The sequence below is a fragment of the Idiotropiscis lumnitzeri genome, chromosome 7, assembly GCF_059441095.1.
Source record: "Idiotropiscis lumnitzeri isolate Australia: NSW breed Sydney's pygmy pipehorse chromosome 7, RoL_Ilum_1.0, whole genome shotgun sequence".
Taxonomy (NCBI): Eukaryota; Metazoa; Chordata; class Actinopteri; order Syngnathiformes; family Syngnathidae; genus Idiotropiscis; species Idiotropiscis lumnitzeri.
In genome coordinates, this window is record NC_142397.1 from 11,389,321 (window position 1) to 11,406,954 (window position 17,634).

Below are 17,634 nucleotides of genomic sequence, written 5' to 3' on the forward strand. Positions count from 1 at the left end.
AGAAGAGATGAAATGATGACAAAATTGTCAAATAGTCTTTCTGAGGCAGGGGTGTTATCCAAATTAGGAAAATGCTCTGACAGTATGCATGGCCTCGTTATCAAACAGCTGATGATATAATGTTGATCACTTCCCAGCAAAGCATCATGCAAGCACCACCTCCACACCATCACAGGACTTTGTCACTCACTGACACATGACTATAACTACTTACCTAAACTTGACCTTTGATGTCTTGCCACATCATTAACATTTGGAACATACTCATAAATACAGTTCCCCCTAATTCGCCCCCAAGAATCCCCCCCACCCCCAATACAAACCTGCAGCTCCTTGCCGTATCTTAATTTTTTTCTGGATGTCTAATCCTGCTCCCCCGCCTTGCCCATATGCTGCTTAGATGGATTATTGCATACGAGTAAACTCAGTCTGGATCAGCCTGAGGAAATCACTTACTGTATATAATGCTGCAAATGTGCGTGCGTGCGTGCGTGTGTATGTGTGTGTTCGACGTACGGGCCTGCTGCAATGATGTTTTATAGACATGATCAATATATATATATATATATATATATATATATATATATATATATATATATATATATATATATATATATATATATATAATATAAATATATAAACTATATATATATAATATAATATATATATATATATATATAATATAATATAATATAATATAATATATAATATAATATAATATATATATACATATATATATATAGTTTATATATTTAAATATTTATAGTTTTGTATGTACATGACCAATCAAAGGTGTAGACATGGTTTCTAATTTATTAGCATGAAAAAGTGTGTCCAAAAATTCACTGTTAATTTATGTGAAAATGAAACGGGTAAAATAGATGCTACTGTCAAGTAAACATTCAGGACTTTTGTATTTAAATTTAATTATTTGTTTGAGGTTTTACATTGTGATTGCATGGATGTATGAATTATTATTATTACTAGATCCAATAATAATGAAGCTCCACTTTGATAACAGAGCGTCAGGTTTGTCTTGTGATGATGTGTGGCCTCAATACCACATTGCGACTGTTTGCATTTCAATTATTCAACAGGCAGTTACTGAAGTCATAAATCTGGGTGGTGTAATACACTCAATGAAAATGACAGATCAAATTCAGTCTCACTGGAGCATGGTGCCTTCAAAGAGGCAGGAGACAATGCAAACAAAAGCTCAGTCTCCATTTTGTTTTTCTGTCAAGGACGCACAGGAATAGAGATTTAGCTCGATGGAGCTCCCTGAAATATCCGGTTCGGTGACACAAAGTGCTGATCAGTCTCCACTGATACCACAGTGCATAGGCGGTAATGGACACGGATGCATTAAAAAAAAAGAGAGAAATGCATACAAACTGCCTCACTCTCAGCTTGGGTGGGATGTTTGATTCAGAGTGAAAACAGAGGGGTGCATGTGCACCGGTCCAGTCTGGTTGCTTTCAATAACCCAGTGGTTCAGTCCGATAAAGGGCAGCCATCTATCTGCAAGCACCCAGTCAACTCTGACACTGTTTCCAAGGAAACGCCACCCTCGGGAGTGGGAGTGGGTGTGGTGGTGGTGGTGGTGAGGGGTCGGTGTGAGACCTTGAGGGAGCATTCTCCTGTTCTGTCAGCACGCCGGGAGGAAGGAGAAAAGGAATGGAGTGATTGAAGGGTAGAGGGAGTGGGGGGGGGGCATGCAGGGGCAGGGTGCATCATACAGACACCTCGTCTGGGTTAACTTGAATCAGCCATGGCATACATGCACACACCTCGGGGAAAATTGTGACAAGTGCAAGTCGAGTCACACGTGTGTGGATACACTGTTATACTGCATGCAGCACGCAGCGCTGGTTGGGGATGGAGATTGGGCGTCATTTTTTTTACGATTCTTGATCACTGCAAATAGTTGAGTAACCAGAGAAGTCATCAATGCCAATGCCTGAAATAGACGTCGTCACAAAGCTGGGCCTCCTGTATCGATCCACAGCAAATCACACTGTCACCTTCGATGATGTCACATATAAGGATCCTCATCACTCATCATAAGAGGAGTGTCTCGTATTTGTTTGACTGATGTCATCCGCATGCAAAATTTGCTGACGCCGTCAAACAAACAGCAGCAACAGTAGAGAAGGTGTGTGGTGTTATCCAGCTTGTGTGCATCACCACTCACATCGACCATTGCTGCATTTCCTAAAATAGTAGTCGTCCATCTAATTGACGTCAGATGCGTCATCCACTTAACACAAATAAATGCCTCCCATAAATAGACACCTCCCTTTTCCCACGGGCATAATTTTCTCGGTTCATAAGCGTTGTTGTTCACAGAGGTGTTAGATGTGAGGTTAATTCTGAGCCAGATTAAACTCTGCTGAAATCCAAAACAGCAGCATCTATCAGAGGAGATCAACTCAATCTTTCAGACGAATTAAAGAAAGTTATGTAAAGGTAATATCTTTAAAAAAAAAACCAATAGCCTTCACAAAGATCATTTTTGTCCACCACATATTTTTTACGTGGTCCATGAAGGCAAATCATGAGCTTCGACTTCAGGTGTCTTGCTAAAACCCCAAAATTGCAAATGGACTTTTAATAATATTGGAGTTTTGCAAGCAATTTTGTTACCATCCGCCCTTTTAAAATAACCGAAAAACAGTTGATCATTTTTTTATTGCTGGCTTCTGATATCAAAATATTGATGTTATCCATCAAATCTTTCATGTGATATGATATGAAACGTATATTTATTTGGGTTCCAGGTCATCATAACACTCTAAGAACTGGGGATTCACCAAAAACCCGCATCTAACTTTTTGGGCTGCTGTTCTCTTTTTTAAACCACACTTGCATTTGGAAATGACTTTTTTTTTTTAAACAAAACTAGTATACATATAGTTAGTATTGTATTTCATGATCACACCATAGCATTTGTGGAGACAACCATGCTGATGTAAGGGTGATGAGAAGATGATTTTACCAATCAATAATTTGATAAATATTGATATTTAAAAGGTGTGTGTCAAACTAGCAACTACCAGTCCTTCACATTATGCAAAAAGTTTCTCTTAGTTACACTGCCTCAGTTTTTGATGATTCTCCATAATAGTCCTTTTTATTTTGTTATAAACTTGTCATTAAAGTGACATAAATTGTGATATAGGGACCTGCCCAACATCAGCGGTCTGAATATAAGAGTCTGAATATTTGTTTTTTTGTTTTTTTGTATTGCTTTGAAATCAGGATACATCCGTGTTTTCATTTTTTATCTGCAAATGTTTCAGGACATCACATTCCAAATCGGAGACACCAACCTCGTTACAAAAACAGTCAACACAGCATGAAACTCCAGTGAGTACGCCGGGCTGAAGGCAGCAATTAGAAGGTAATCTCTGTGCATTTATCTGCCGGGAGGCCTGTGCACAAACGCTGAGCAAAGGGAGAAGGAATTAGAAGGCACCGTTGTCTGTACTTGAGTACTGATCGGTTAAACAGACAAACTCATACACAATATTGGGACAGTGTGAAGATGCACACAACCCTCATTTAAATTCAGTTGTGCGACTTCATACAGAACATTTTTTTATAACATCAGTTGCTTGTACAATTTAGAAGTCGTAAAACTTTCTCATCCACCCTCCGCATCCCCATCCTCCTCCCGCCCTGAGGCTGATTGCTAGTGTAGTGTCTCGCTGACTTAATACTATTTTGCTTCAGCAGAGCCATTGCAGCAACCCAGATGTCCATATACTATAATCTAATCGAGAATGTTTCTGGCTCAGGATTGGCTAATCCGACACCAGTCTTCTTAATCTGACGTATAATTGACAACATCTGGACGAGACAACATGCAAAACAAGACCTCAAGACAATCTGACTGACTTGTTCGGTTGCCATAATTTTGTCTGTCCACTGCAGTGATTTTGCTCATGTAAACTTGGTTTATCTGCCTATGCCGCACCATAAAAGACATTCTTCAGACAAAACTGACACACAAACATCACAGTGTTGGTTCTGCACAATGGGCTTTCATCCATAATTACGGATTATAGCATGGTTAAATTATTTTTGTTTTTATTTGTTTCAGTTATTTAAGGCAATGGGCGAACAGTTAATAAAGCTTGGCGACAAAGGTGACCGGTTGATATGGGTAAAAAATAATTTTATTTCTAAAATTTGCTAAAATCCGGGGGCTTAATCTTCGAGGTCGCACATATACCCAACACATAGCCCTCATTGTGTAGCTCCTCTTTTCCAGACTATGTGTCACACTGCATTCACACCTCTGCCAAAAAGCAATGAATAAGTCGAGAGTCTATTTTGGCTGGTGTCAACACGTTCCTTTAAGTGTATAATGGATCAAATCATTAATAATCAATTGAAAATGCCACACAGCAGAAACACCTCCCTTTTTTCCAACCAATATTTTGTCTTCTGTCCAATCTGAAGGTGTGATAAGATCCCTGAGTGGATGGCCGCCATCTTCTCCAACCTGCAAGAGAGCGTCTCGGTGAGCGTAGCAACAAGATGTGTCTCTCCTGTAAAAATAGGATTGGCCTCTGTAAAGCCTTCTCAACGCCTCAGATACAACACATACGCCACTTTATTGAGTATGCGCCCAAGCTCCTCGGAGGCTAGCCACAACACCGATGTCTTCCCCTCGATGCCGTGCTTTCTCTCCTCATATCGCCTCCATTTTCAACCCTTTCTTCTCAGATTTTTTGGCCATTTACCTCACAAACATATCAATATTTCAGTTATCCTGCATGTCAAGACTTCCCCCTTTTCATTATGCACCTCTCGATTCTGTATAATTAAATGTTAATGCTACTTGGGTATGAGTGACCTGTGGTAAACACTCATCCAAAACGTCCATGGCAGACATTTCGTGAAAATCAAGAAAATAGTGGATCATCTTAACAAAGAAGGTTACTGGTATGGAATTCTTGCTCACATACGGAATAACAATAAATAATACAGCATATTTTCCTGAACAAAAGCCAAACTGAGGTGAAGGAATTCCATTTTTCAAGCAAACAACCTAAAAACACTGGGTAAAAAAAAAAAACAGACGGATCCACTAATTGGGTCAATCTGACCCACCTTCTTGCGTTGTTTTGTATGTAACAGCGCAATTTAGTTTGTTGTTTTGGATAAAACTATTCATTTTTGGGGTCGTTTCCTGCAAAAAGAACCCAGAAAATTGGGTTGGTCCATTTTTTACCCAAAATTGGTTTATTTTATACCCACGTGTTTTTGAGTCAAACAATCCGTTCATTTTTGTCCATATACCGCAACAAGACAACTTTGTGAATGGGAAGACAATAAATGCACACTAAAGATGGACATATAAATAGAGATATTCATAGACGATGGCAACCATGGCAAGAGTTCCTCCCATTGACTATAAATCTGAAACATGGCTGGAAGAAAGACAAACCAAACGAAACAATTTTCTACCAAAAGACTTGAACGAAATCCCCCCCAAAAAAGACTTTTGCTTCTATTTCTGGAGCTAGAACCTCCTCCCCCCACACTCAAAAAACATTCTGATTAATGACTTGATTCATTTGAGCATGATTTTTTTTTTAAAAAAAGCAATCAGATTATGAATTATCCTGGATTATGCAAAGGACCTGATGCACAAACACTTATCAGTTCCATTTCTTTGTCCTCCCAATGATATTCATGCCGAATCCTGCAGTGCCCTATCTTTGCTCACAGCTGGCAAGTGTAACTAAAGGATTATGCAAGCAGCTTCTACAAGCAAATAGATTTCTCCCTACTTCAGAGGAAACTGCTAGTGATGCAGCGCCTATCTATCCGCCAGGCATCCACAAAAACGTGGCTCCCAATTTCTTTTTTCTACTTGTTTTAACAGGAAAATGTGGAGGGAGTCGCGCAACAGTCCGTCTCGTATATTCATGCTGACTAGTGCAGTTTCACACAATGAAGAATGAGAGTGAAGGTGTTGCTTTCTTTAAACCAGCTAACCAGCATGCACTGGACAAGTGCGGAAGAAATGCGATTTGGTATACAGCACATTCAGTGTCAGAGTCAAGGGGAACACACAAGGTGAGGTACGTTATGGCATACAAATATTGCAGAGGGTTTGTCTCTCCCCCCAAAAAAAAAATTACTTACAAAAAAAAAATTACAGCGATTTCTAATTCTCTGCCTGCCCTCCTGAGTGTCCCCGAGGGAGATATGGTCTATTAATTAACATTGATCTGGAGCAAGAAAACTCACTCGGATTGGGACGGGTCCAAGGCTATCGCAGCTGTGGGAGCTTACGTGTTACACGGATCACGCTTGATCATTCAGGCAACTAACTGACAAGAATAGCATTCAGTGCCCTATTTTGCTTTGTTTTTTTAATGAGGACATTTTGTCCAGCTCTGACCAAACTTCAGACATATTTAGAAATGTGTTTTCAGCACATTTAAAACGATCCTTGAGTCTTGTTTGCAGACATTGATTGGTCTAATTTTTTGGGACGTCGACATCGGTTCGAAACTTCGCAACAAGGATTTGAGCAATATCTGAATATATCTTAATAAATAAATCTGCTTACAATGGGCAATTTCAATTTGTATACAGTAGTTCAGACAGTTATTTTTTTCCCTCAAAGTCCTCAAAGTGTTCATTTAAAACAGATGCGCAATCCTCACCTCAGCCAAGTTGCATCTAGTTTGCTGAACGTACCAGCCCGGTGTGAGCCATTAGGCTGCAAACAGCTCATACGGCCTTGTTATGCACTCAGCAATGAGTCAGTAGAATAAAGGACAGATCTGGAAAAATCCAATTAAAATATCCTTTTGAAAGGTCTTATTGAACGTGACAACTCCAGCCTGTACCGTCACTTTCCAGAGGTGAAGGGGTTTGTGTGTCCTAATAATCATAGTCAAGAAGTTATTGGAGCTTTATGTCTCCGGTAGGGCCAATTAGAGCGAACAAGTCCAAATATTTTAGTTATTATACTTAAAATAGTATTTTTATTCTTACCATTTATGTTTTTTTATGTTGCATCGTCAAACCAAAACCAAATTCCTAATTGTGAATGCGGATCTCTCTAACAACAGCAATAAAATCGATTATGATTCTTAGGATAAATAAAATAAGTAAAAATACTGCGTGTGCATGCGTGTGTGTTGTATGTGTGTATTATTTCTCTGGGGAATAAAAAAAAAAAAACACTGGCTATTGTATTTGATGAAATTGTTAACTTAAGCATAATTACATTAACCAACAATTAAACAATATGATGCAATCTGTTTATATGTATAGAGTTGGTGAAACGGGTCAGAGCTCAACCCGTCAATTAAAATGCGTTTTTAAAGACACTGAATAAATGTATCCAAAGCAACGACAAATAAAGTGTAATGTGAGGAAAAGAAAGACAAATTGAGAGTTTGGCTGTGAGAAAGGCAACAATTACACTTGCTCTAGGAAGCAGAAGGAACCTGACCACGTTGCCATGGAAACTCAAGTACAGCCGAAAGTAATGGGAAAATCAATTCAGACTGAGCTTATCTCTGCTTCTCGCTCGCCCCCCTCTCATTTCACAAGGGCTACAAAGCACGTCTCCGCTCCGAATTGCGTTTTAACAATTGCAAGGCCGACGCCGCTCTCGTCTCGACAAACATTGATTCCCTCTACTCATTCTCTGCAAATGACAAATGAGGATTATATAGTCACATGAAAACTATGTCTTCAAATTCAAACCTCTTAAATGATGCAAGTGAGAGATGCAACACTTCAAGACAAATGCCCCCTTGTTTCCGTCCCATCGTTCCTTCCCGCTGCCTCTTTCCTCTCCCCCATCTCCCTCGCTCACCACCTCGCCTCCTCCGAGGGACGACCGCAGCTGCATGCAGGTGATAAGCATGTGCAGCAATGGGCGCTTGCCTCTGATTGGCTGGCTCTGCTCCTACGCTGATGTGAAGATTGCTGGGTGCGTCTGTCAAAAAGGCCACTCGGTTCTTGGCTGTCACCTCGTGACGACGCGACCGCAAATAACTTGACTGGTGGGGATTACAAATGAGAACGGCATCATTCCATCCTTTATGGAAGCATCGTTTAAGAGCCTATCACAGACGTGGTGTCGGTATCTTTGAAATTATATCTATAGTGTGTAGCACTGTGACAGGATTTGACTGGCTTCTTGTCTTCAGCGCTGCTTAAGCAGCAGCCTGCAGGGTGTTTGGATCTTAGATGCTTGCTGTACATGGCAAGGTGAGACCAATGACAGGCTGCTAGTTGACCACGTGTGAGCGTGAGCGTGAGTGTGAGTGTGTCTCAAAGCGCACAACAAAAAATGGCTGAGACGAGAGACAACAGGCCTTGAAGAAAAAAAGAATGATGCCTCACGCCTCATACATCAAGTAAAAATGCAAAGTCACCTTGTGGTGAAGTCAGCTGATTTTTTCAGGGGTGGCAGCAGGCAGGTGATTGTTGGGGGGGGGGTTAGACGAGCTGGGAAAAAAAACGTTTAGGATGCGTGGCGTGGAAGACACTGGGCTTTATTTGGGTGGTGTCGGACTGAAAGCCAACAATCTTCTGTTTTCTTTTTATACCAATAAGGTTCCTGCGCAAAAGAGGAAGACCGTGTTGCATGTGCTGACCACTAAGCCGCTCAGTTTTATTGATTTATTTTTTCAATTTTTACTTATTCTTTCAAGTGCATTATTTGATAACTCGCTACAGATTTCCAATAGATTTCCATTGCACAGTTAATTTGTAACTTGTTTTCCGACCACGACCTGACTGGTTGCATGCTCTGCCTAGTTTAAAGCTTACGTTAACCACAATTAGCCGTGAGTGTGATTGAATAATAATAAAAAAAAAAAGAACAGCTCAGTTAAAGGAACGGGGCTTCTCAATGTGATTGGTGTCCAGCAGGTGCTCTCAAAGCAGGATCATGTCTAATCAGTGTCACAGATGCCCGGCGTGAGGCCGCAGACACCGAGGCTTTGTGCGAAAGTTTTAAAGAGGCTCAATGCGATTTAGTGTATTTTTCCAGATTTACCACCCTGCGAGCAGAATAAGGCCGTGTCTTAATCCTTGATTGGATGGAAGACGACGCCAAGAGAAATAAAAATCTGGTGAAAAATCCTTCTTAGGTCAGCTTGGTGATTTGAATTGTAAGTGGCTTTTTAAATTTTAATCAGTCACTTTTAAGATGGGATCAGACACTTTTGCATACGGGATGTGACTAAAGACCCAGTTTGACTCCATTTCCCCCCAGTAGGGAGCATATGGGAAGGCTTCAGCTCAAAATTTGCCACCTGTCACCAACCCATGCGGCAAATACAGAGCCGATACAGCAGCCATCCAAATCCCGCATCCAGGAGAGTTTATGAACAGAAATTAATTGCTTGTTCCGCCTGTAATTAGGCAACACCATGCCTATTACTAATCTGTGCTTTGGCCTAGCGCCAGGTTAATTCTGGCACCACTCCAGTCCATTTTTGCCAGTGTTTCTCTGCAGTAATCCATAAAGTCAGTCAGGGTGGACAATGTTCCTTTAACAGACAGGCTCAAACAATATATCCAAATTCACACATAAAACATGAAGCAGTGTTCAATAGGATTGAAAAAAAAAAATCATTGCCATCTAAATATGTAATGTAATAAGCGACGTTTCCCGGCCGTGCTACACAGAACATACAGTAAGTAATAGTTCAAAATTGTCAAAACCGAGACTCAGTTAAAAATCTGTCCTCAGTCCAAGTTAAAAACAAACACAAACAAATGGGCATTCCCATCACAGGAAGCCAAATTGCCTATTAAAGATGAGAGGCTGCTCAGTCTCCCAAAGCATGCAGCTATCAGCACCCTAATCATCCCCTGCCCAAACAGCCTAATGGCTGCCATATTGCTACAGTTTATTAGTAAACACTGATGGAAGAGTGCCCGCTTCAACAGTTGTTGAATTTGTCTATCCGTATGGAGTATCAGCTGGTAATCACAGCCATCGTGCCAGATTGTTGCTCGTTGTTCAGTCCCCTGTCACTAAACAAACCCTTTTATTGTTTTATGTGCACAGTGATTAAGACGCAATGAGACGACTCCATTAAAAAAAATAATAATACAGTAGACCGCCAAGGCTGAACACAATTTATTCGGGGTTTCTAATTGGTTCAAATTCTAAAGTTGTTCTTATTAGAAATATTGCAAAATAACTCATGCAGAGGATTTAAATACATTTTGAACATTTTAAAAGTGCAACTGAAAAGAAGTTAACCAATGTAATGTTAAAACTGATAAATCAAAAACAAATCTGATAAAAAGGGCCGAAACATATTGTAGCTAGCTAAAGGCTAGCTTTAACAGCTAACATTACGAACCCACTACATTAATTCAACCCATCTCTAGAAAAGTCAAAACAACGGTAAATTATTCGAAGTAGTCTCTCAAAGTGATAGCAAAAAGAAAGAGCTACTGACGACCTTAGGTTTAAAATGCTTTTGGGAACGTCAGCCCGAGATCGATTGCCGTCTGTCTCTGTCTCAGTAACGCTTCTATCGATCCTTATCAAATATGTATCACGTCCTCAAACCTTCAGCATAGCTAAGAGGGAAACTTCAAACGCATCAAACAGAAAGCCAAAGGAAAGAATTCTTTCTTCCCCAAAACCAAAAAAAAAAACACACAGGGCCAGACCGTGAAACCAAACATGAGCTCAAGATATGCGATCCATGCCATCCCAAAGCTACGGTATTACTATTCATGAACACAATATCAATCAAACCTTGTCAAAAGTATTTTTGTCTTGCAATCTTATATACACTTTATTAAAAATAATGTGGTGGGTTTATTCTTCTGTCAAAGGCAACAGCAAACGTGTGAAGAAAGCGAATATTGTTTTCACTAAAAGAGGTCTCAGCTCATCCTCTTCCAATTCCCTGAACTCGCCTCTCACAGCACTCATATGTTGCAAATGCAGAAAATGCACCCTTCACCTCATGTTCCCATCATTCACTGTGGCAGCAACGTAATTAATGCACAGCGCTATTGATTCTTTTTTTTTATTTTTTATTTTTTTAAATCTGTGCCTTTTTAAATTCCTTTCAGGAGAGTGCATCCAACCACCAAAAAACAAAGGGCATTTTCAGTTTGGAATAGAGATGACATACATGATGATATACGCAAAATCGCATGCAGAATTGCAGCATCTTCACACACACGCACACGCATACAATCACTCCATCTCCCTGAGCTTTCAGGCAGCCGTGAGTGAGTGGACTTTGGGAAAGGGGTGGGGGGGGGGTCAGCATTTCGGTAGCTGCTTATACAGTGTGTTCAAGAGGGGAGTGGTGAAAAAACATTTGGTTGCGTTCTTTTCAGTGTTGTACTGCAGGACTGTGAAAAAGATAAATCCATGTACGACTTCGGGTAAAGGAGGTCACTCATATTGAAAAAAAAAAAAAAGCTTTCACACTCACATCCTCATCTTAATTGAGTGGGAACAGAAACCACGCTTATGAGTGGACTATGATTGCTGAAGACGTAATTTTTGGTTAGCTAATTTAACAGGATTTTGATCCACCACCGCTTGTCTGAGAAATCTAAAAATAAAATAGTTTATCGCCATCTCAGTCACATGATACCGGAAAAAGAAAGCGCATAAAAAATACAAAAACAAAAGATTGAGTGTTTAATTTGATAAGCAATGCTTAAGGGAGCCGGGCATGTTACTCAAGGAATTGACATTGGATGGGGAGATTATTTAATGCATTATATATTTTTTTTAAAAATTCATTGGCAATCGATTTTTTTTTTTTGGCATTGGCCAAAAAAAACAATTTCGGTCGAGTGATAACAATACTGTATTTTTTCTATTTAATCATTGGTTTTGATTTGTTTGTATTCTGTGAGCCTTCAAAATATGTCTTTACATGAAACCGGCACAAACACACGATTGTGGAACCTTAGTTTTATACCCCACAAAAATAAAACAGGTTTTGAAGAGAAGCCAGAGGCTTTCTGCATTGATCAAGAAAACCTCTTGCATGTCCGGGAAGCAAACCAGCACCTCAACCAGACGCAATGTCGAATGTGTTGGACAACAATAAGATTTGAACTTTTGGCCCTGGTTCCGCAAGCCTCATCCGCGTCATAATAACGAACACAACCACTAACTAACCAATACAGTGGTTATGATAAAATGTATGTACGTGGGAGTGCCAAACCATCTACATTCAATTATTGCAGTTTGTTCACCAAAAATAATTTTAAAAATGAAAATATATTGACTAAAAAATACAATTTGAAACACAGACTCATGTACCTGTATTGCGTACACGCATGCATCTTTAGGCACGATTGCAATGTTGTTCGATGCGAGGATCACACACTCCTGCTTGAGCCTTGACCCATTTTCAGCCTCCCTAACAACAAGCACAACAAGCCATGTTTGTGCGAGGAGGAGAGTTGGAGTCTACCAAGGCAAGAGCGAGATGGAGGGAGGGAAAGTGAGAAAGAGATCATGTGGCCAACGTGACGCAGCCCCTTGTTTACCGCGCAAAGAGCCTCACCCACTCACCTCCCCTCTACCTTTAGCATCTCCTTCTTATTTCCACAACTTTCCTCCTTCCGTCTAATGTGCATGATACATTTCTTTGCATTTTGTTCCCTCACATGCTCATTTCTGTCACGGTGGCCTCCTTTCAAGGTTGGCCTGACTTTGGGCGTGTTGGATTTACAGCCCCCCCGTCTCTGCTTGCCGCTCAGTGCCCTCGCTGTCAATCTCTGTGAAAAATGGAGGCGGTGGCACATCGCTGGCATGATAAATTCCAGGGAGCGGTGATCTTTTACAACCAAACACCTATAGTAGCCTATTTGAAGACATCCTTAACATCCCTGCTGCTAAGTGTGCTTAAGACTGTGACTGTATTAGCCAGCCAACAGTTTTATTAGGCGCTGGAAGCACTCTGTAAGGAAGAACGACATTAGGAGGCCTGCACAGAATGCAAGAGGCACATTTATCCCTTAAAAGCTAAAAACGCACAACTGGGTAGCTGACGACTTCAGTACAACTGGAACTAAAGAGAGTTTTGATTTTTTTTTTCCAAAGATGCCCTCAATATTGGATGGAGTCATTTGCATAAAGCAAATAAGAAAGCAGCATTTTCTACACAGTAGGAAATTGACTAGGGCGCTTTGCCAAGCAGGTTATGCAATGAGATGCAAAGGAGAAGAGGGCATTGGTGAAGGCCAGTGGAGGTGGATGCAAAGGAGTGAAGGAAAAAGATAAGTGAAAGGAAAAAGACAACTTTGTGGAAGGGGAAGAGGCAACAAGCAGCGGTTACTTGCTTTTCAATTAGCTTGTAAATAGTTTTTTTGTTTTTTTTTTTACTTTTGGTTTTACACACAATATATAAACTAATGGAGCATGATATGCATGTAGTAATGTGGCAAGAAATAAATGGTTTTCTTGTGATGTGGCACACTGGTGCACTATGAGAGCTCATGAAATCATCATCCTATTTCAATTAAATTGCCCGGTCATTATTATTAATCAGAAAAATATATTTGTTCATTTAAGCTATGCCAGCAACATAAAGAAAAAGGCAGAAGAATGTAATGCTTTTGTATGAGATGGCAGAAGGTGCAATAAAACTGTCATCATTCATGCAATAGATGAGTTTTCGAATAATATTAAGTTGTGGCTTCATCTTTGTGTTCAACTGAAGAGGCAAACATTTCGTATTGAATGGGTCAGTTTGCAAAAAACCCACACCATTATTGCTGTAGACATATTTTTTCCGACATTTTTGTCTGAATGTGCACTGTGAGACTTTTCTGATGTAAATAATGTGCCTTGACTCGATAAAGATTAGGCAACACTGGTTTAGATGACCATTTCCTCATTGTAACAGAAAACACAATGCAAAAAAAAAAAAAAACTAAAATAAAAGTACCACTGGCTATCAACAATTACAAAGGTCATTTAAAGTGTTTAGTTCTAATTTATCATACAGAATAAAAGAAGAAGTGATCAAATTTGGGCCTCAGTAAATGCATGACTTAAAGGCGCATGGCTAATGAAAAATATTGCCATATTAATTCAAATGATACAGTGTGGTTCTCAGAAAATATGGTCCATACGTGTGACATAAAAGACCAAAAATAAACAGGTCCAAGTGATATATCCTGCAGTGCTCTCTGAATAAACAAAGATTGAATTTTTTTTCAAAGAATTAAAAAAAAAGATAGCTTTCATAAAACGTTAACATCGTATATTCCAGGGAACCCATTGAACTTCTGGTTCAATTTAGTGTTGTCGTTTTTTGGGGAAGTACACATTACATTAGTAGTAAATTGTCCACAGTGTCTTGTGCACACAGAAGAAAACACGCGGCTATTTCTGGCGACTTAACACATTCTAGACAGCATGGGTTTTGATTAAACGGTTTTGTGTTGCACTGACATTCTCCCAGTTTATTGTTTACAAATCTTTTTTGAAACAAATGCATTTTAAGGGTACAAAGGGCTCTTGATGATATGCGTGTGTTGGATTGTCACAAAGAGGAAGTGGTCGGGAAAATACAAAGTGCATTCACGCATAAACGGCGGCACAAATTTCGGTCAAGTTGTTTGTATAATCTCTGCAGTATTGTAAGATGTGAAATCCAATGACCATTGTAAAGGGAAGAAAATATTGATATCCATTATTTAGACATCTATTGACCACCTCTATAGGATACATAGTCAATGTGCTTAACCCTTTTGCATTTTTAAAGTAGTCGGTATGTTGTCTGTGTGCAGCCTATTCACCATAACTACTGTTCAAAGAATTAACAAAAATATAACCAGAAAGGAGCCATAAGAGGCTGCAGTGTAATGAAGATGTTATCTTATTCCTTTTGCATGTGCCCAATTATTTTCAATGCTTTTCACCTCAAAAATATTTAAATAAAATTCTCACAATTATTGCAGAATGTTTGGGCAAGCCAAATCATTTCATGAAAAGCTCTGAAAGCAGCCCAAGGTGAATGACAGACCAAAAAAAAGCAAGAAAAATCAATGAGAACTCAAAAGTTAGGAAGTTGTACAGATCTGTGCCAGCTGTGGGCTGATAGGTCACAACTAATGCATAAAAAAAAAAAAAAGAAAGAAAGAAAGAAAAAAACTTTTAAGATCAATTTTACGCCAATTTCTCAAAGAATATGTTTTCTTCCTCGTTAAATTGCACAAGCCAAGTGTGCAAGGTCTCACTGACATGTTAGCTACTTTTTCAATATCCATTCGTTGTTGCGTCTTCTTCCTGCAACCAAGATACCAAGTATGTTGCTCTCAATGATATATTGAATGATAAGGAAAGTGAGTACATAAATGGAAAAACATAAAAACGACCCCCTTTCATAAGCCACTTCAGGCACAGGACGCTGATGCACAAAAGGTGGGTTTTGCAACACAGCATCCCTTCAAAACAAGGCTCCTGTATAAAATACAGAAGAACACAGCGCAACTCATTCCCTTCCTGCTCCACTGCCTTTCTTCCCTTTGTCTCTTTCATCTCTCCATTAGCTCCGTCAATTGTTTATCAAAAGCAGCACATGACAGCAGCAGGGCATATGAAAGCTTGTACATGCGAGCGGCGTTTTAAAATTCATGACCCGTTAATGGCATGTTAGCTGCAACGTTAGCTAGAGTTGCGCACATTCACATTCAAAACAGGCTGCTTCAAATGACTACTAAGCAGTCTTTATTTTAGGAGGTAATTCATATTCTAATTAACTTTTCAATCACAGCTGATTAATTAAGACGGGGCCTACTCTGTAATTATGCATTTATTTTAGAGCCATTGAGAATGAGCGGTTATTCACGGATTTTTGGCGCACTTTCCTCTGTGGATTTCACTTGCTGATGTTGCTAAATAGTGCAACAGAACCTATCAAACTATTTGAAGTTCAACCTAAAGCGGTAAGGAAACGTCGTTAGACTTCAACACGCGCAGAAGGCAGGGAGGGCAGGCAACTATATTTTTATTCCTGATATCGAAATAGCCATCTGATCACCGCGCAATTTTTCTTTCAGTCATGTCATCCAACAGCGATTTAAAAAAAAAAAAGTGTTTTTACCAACCATTGAGAAATAGCGTCAGCATCCATCAGGCATTTTCAAAAGTAAGTATAGTTTTACGTTATTTTAGTTAGCCCATCAGGCTCAAAGTTTTGAGATTCTTGGTTTCAGTCTCCGCTGTGGCCTTCATGAGCAGAGTTTGCATGTTCCTCCCATGCTTGCATGGGTTTCTGATAGCCCTCAGTCTTCTCCCCACATAGCAAAAACATGCATGTGAGGTTAATTGAAGACTTTAAATTGTCCATCACTTTGAAAGTCAGTGTGAATACTGTAGTTAATTGTCTACATGTGCTCTGCGACTGGCGAGTAACAAGGTGTATACCACCTCTTGCCCAAAGTCAGCTCGAGCAGATTTCAGCCACCATACTAATGACAAGCACTAATGAAAATCTCTCCGTTTTTAAATTGAACACCTGCACTGCAGTTAATAATGTTACTCTAAACCTCGTCCAATTAATAATGGTTTGGCAATGATTTGAGGCTTCTGTATTGTTTTGAATTCTGAAAAAAAGAAATGGAAGTCGATCAGCGCGATTCTTGCTCATTTTTTTTTTTTTTGCATCTCTCCAAGCATTGATTGCTTCTCCTTCACCTTCTAATGCAAGAGAAGCGCGCTTGATGTTCCCATTCCCAACAAAAACCAGAGATAAATAATTCAACATGGCTGTGAGATAGCTTTATTTTATGTCCAATGAGACCAGGTCTTCTTTCATGAAAAATTGAAAAGAGAGAGAGAGAGAGAAAGTAAACTGGAGAAGGATTTGGTAAACAAGGCTGGGTCAAACTACACCTCGTTGCCACTGTCAAATCTCTGTTGGTATCCTCTTGCAGCTCGCTCACCCTCGGAGTACACACCGCCGCTCCATAACAGTGTGAGGTGGATCTGCCCATGCATCAGAATCCACCATCAAATATTTATCAGAGAGCAGCAGTGATTTTGACCGTGTGCTCATGCTTTTGACAGCGCTCGCCTGCTGCATACTTATTGGAGTAAACACAAGCAATCCAATATTGTCGTTCATGCAAAAGAATCTAAAGAGAACCGCACACCTACAATGTAATTCATCATTCACCTTCGCTCATTGCCAGATGAGCTGAATAAAAAATGTTGCCGATAAAATAAAGGTGATTTGTTTAAAGCAATACCAGAGATATGTGACATAGGAGCTATGGTATTTCATCCTCAGGACACAGACGAAAGGAACACCAGCCCGTGTGTCGTCTGCATGAGTCACTCCATTTGCACATCCAAATCATATCTGCGTGCTGCATATTTCGCCAAATCTCTGTGACATTAGGCAATGTCTTTTAACTGGCAGCTTGCAGTGAGTAAGTCAGGCACACTCGCTAGTAAATAAGTCTCCGGCATGGATCAGAGGACACATCTTCATGCTCGAGCAGACGCATTTAAAATGCCACCAAAACACAGTCCCAGATTTTGCCCTCAGTCAAATGACATCAAGTGCTCACTTACAGGTCCCTGAATGCCCCAGTACAGAGCGAAATCAGCCCGTAGGCGGAACACGG

General features: G+C 39.9%; 1 protein-coding gene across 5 annotated transcripts in view; it reads right to left on the reverse strand.

Moving 5' to 3' along the window:
- The window catches only part of dscamb (Down syndrome cell adhesion molecule b), a 99,068-nt gene that overhangs the window by 61,323 nt on the left and 20,111 nt on the right, over window positions 1-17,634 (reverse strand). Inside the window, exon 1 of one of the 5 annotated variants that reach the window (XM_088300375.1) lies at window positions 3,333-4,361. The exons of the other annotated variants lie outside the window; for them this stretch is intronic. The gene's annotated coding sequence lies outside the window, so the exon portion shown is untranslated. Of the gene's footprint in view, window positions 1-3,332; window positions 4,362-17,634 lie in introns of those variants that run through there. 5 annotated transcript variants of the gene reach the window in all.